This window comes from Aotus nancymaae, unplaced genomic scaffold, assembly GCF_030222135.1.
Source record: "Aotus nancymaae isolate 86718 unplaced genomic scaffold, 86718_ANA_hifiasm-v0.15.2.pri h1tg000029l, whole genome shotgun sequence".
NCBI lineage: Eukaryota > Metazoa > Chordata > Mammalia > Primates > Aotidae > Aotus > Aotus nancymaae.
The window spans coordinates 82773848-82776902 of record NW_026988442.1 but is presented as its reverse complement, the minus strand read 5'-3'; the positions used below and the strand labels follow the sequence as shown (position 1 = coordinate 82776902).

The window sequence follows — 3055 nt, the reverse complement described above, 5'->3', positions numbered from 1 at the left end:
AGTAAAATAAATTACTAGAAAAATGAAGTTTTAAAAAAGACAAAAAAATGTTAGGTCGATATTAATTTTCATTCTAAGAATCAATGGATTTTATCAAATAGCTATGAAAGTTTCTGAACACTCTCCATTTCCATACTTAACACAATCTGGAAGCAAAAGGTTCAGAGGATGACACACAGCCACAGACTACATTTTAAGTAGATTTGGTCTAAAAGACTGCCTTTAATTTTGAGGCCAGAGACTTTTAGTACAGCTCTTTAAGAATAGTTATTTGAAGTGTTACAGCTCTTAGAATTTGTCTAGTAGGCTTTCTGAGTTTTGTCAGAAAGGTCTTAAAAATAAAAAAATTGAAAGAAAGAAAATAATAATAGTAATAAAAAAACAATGGTTATTTGAACTCCAGTGGTCATCAAGGCTTGTGTTGCATATATGCAGAGATGGTCACATGATGTAATATCGCAAGCAGTGAGAGTATTGTCCTGGCCTCATTCTAAAACTTCCTAACTTGAACAATGTCAAGAGTTTCCTCTTTTCTTACTTCAAGGATTTGCTCCTCTGAAAAGGTGAAAATGTAAGAGAGATCTGAGCATGGTTAAAATATCTGAAAGAACATCTTACCTGGGAGGAAGTAGAGTTAGCAGGACTGTGCTGAGTAGGAATGTGATGATTTAAGCAGGTGGGGCAAAAGATGGAGAGTAAAGTAATTATACCCCAGGAACCAGAGTTAAAAAAAAAATTATAAACAAGTCTGTTTGGGATGGTGAGAATTTCTCTCTACATTCCCCTGACCTGGCGCTGGGCTTCCTTAGCAGGCTTTATTATACCTGCCTCTAGCCTTACAGGAGGCTTATCAAGGTGATGAGATGCTGTTGCTTAATGAGTAAACGCTGATGCCCTATTATCTAGTTTAACAATAACCGCTACCATCTACTGAATTTGTGTAATAGTGGCTTTCCTCACAACCTGCAAATATATACTTCTGATTGCTTGATGATAACATATTTTTTAAAAAAGAAAATGGAATTTGGAAGGCTTACAAATCAAATGGAAATGAGAAAGTTCTGCATAGGCGTAATTTATTTTTTAGCACTACCCCACCTGCTTTTTAGATATAATCAGTTCTTAACACATTTATGAACGGTATCTTTGTTGCATATAAACTCCATTTTAACCAGGAAAGTGGAGTTAGTGATTTTCTTTATCAATTCTAGAACTGAATTATAATGCAAAGATAAATTTAGGTATATATATGCAAAAATCTGTAAACCACACAGAAACAAGTGCTTGCTTAATATAAAAGCTATTATGGTTGAGTTTGCCTCAGAAGCCTAGTGCTTAGTCTATAAAAACATCTTTGTAAACTTAATGACAGACTAGTTCTCCCTGATAGTTTTGCGTAATACTTTGTTAAGGTTCCTTCAAGTTATGGTCTGTGATTCAATAAACAAACACTTAAGTGCAACGACAAAAAGGAAGCAAGAGTGACCTGCCTTAATATGGGATCGTGTAATGCCACAGGCCAAATGACACAGAAATTCTGTCTAGTCTTTAGAAGTTTAGGCTACACAAGACCAAAGAATGAATACATGCATTGATGGAATTAAGCCAATTTGTAATCTTGAAAACATGGTAACTGCCTTTTTATTTAAATTTATTTTAAAAAATATTCCTTTAATATCTATTATGAGTAAAACCTGTTGATAGAATATATGTTATATTGAGTTTATGCACCTTTTTCTCTTGTTGTGATCCTACCTAAAGATTAAAAAGTAAGAGGGAAGAAATGTGCCTGTATTTACAGTAAATCATATAGCATGGATGTTCTTAAAGGGAGACCTAACACAGTTCAAATACATATGAGGTACTTAGTAAAACATATTGTTTTACTAAACATAAATGTCTTAGTTTGTTCTGGCTGCTGTAGCATCATACCATAAATTGGGTGGCTTATTAATAATAGAAATTTATTTCTCATGGTCTGTAGGTTGAGAAGTCCAGACCAAGACACCAGCAAATTGGGTGTCTGGTGAGGGCCAACATTTTGGTTCATAGATGGGGCTTTCATTCTGTGTCCTCAGATATTGAAAGGAGCTAGGGAGGTCTCTGGAGACCTCTTTTTAAGGACAGCCATGAATCATCCCATTCATGATATCTTCAACCTCATGAATTAGTCACCTCTCAAGGTTCTACTTCTGAATACCATCAAGCTGGTGGTTAGGATTGTGACACATAAATTTGAAGAGGATAGAAATGTTCAGACATTTATACCATGGCATTTTAACCCCTGATCCCTTCAAATTCATGTCCTTCTTGCATGCAAACTACATTCATTCCATCTCAATGGTACCAACAGTTCTAATTCACTCTTGCATACATTCAAAAGTCTAAAGTTCAAAGTCTTATTTAAATATCATCTTAATCAGGTATAAATGAATGCCATGGCTCAGAAATTAATACTGAAAATATGTGATTTTGACATGGTGAACAGAAGAAACCTCAAGGTCTCTCTGACTTTCACCTACAGCCACACCATCTTTCCCAAAGAAGCTGAATACCCTTTATCTGCCTAAGATACAAACCCACCAAAAAGAAAAATTGTTATTTCTTTACCTCACTGTTATCTTATTATATATTGCAGTAAAGATCAAAATGTGACCACACCTGAGCAGACATTTTTGTGAGTTATAATGACTAGCTCTGAGGACTAAACTCTGACTCGTTTTTATCTTGCACTAATTCCTATATAAGGGATCCGGGGAGTCATGCCCTACAAATCATAAATTCTCATCAGAAGCGTTTTATTTAACCTTATATATCATGATATACTTTCCAACCTGACTCTGGCATAACATTATGAGACAAAGAAGGAAATACAAATAGTTTACCACAAAACATATTTATTTCCCATATTTTGAAATGGCCCTGCAAAGCCATCCTTTGTAGGGGAGAATTTGCATCTGCAAAAAATCTCTGTTAACATAGCCAGATCTTTTTCTTCCAAACCTTCACAATACTAAAGAGATTAACTAAGAGCTGAATAGGAAATATTTGTCAC

The 3055-nt window shown here is 34.7% G+C and overlaps 1 non-coding gene across 1 annotated transcript; it reads left to right on the top strand.

Moving 5' to 3' along the window:
- The first annotated feature begins 274 nt into the window (after positions 1 to 274).
- LOC135277101 (U7 small nuclear RNA) lies at positions 275 to 335 on the top strand. Its single transcript, XR_010344702.1, has one exon. It is a non-coding gene; the product is annotated as a U7 small nuclear RNA (small nuclear RNA).
- Positions 336 to 3055: the final 2720 nt, after the last annotated feature.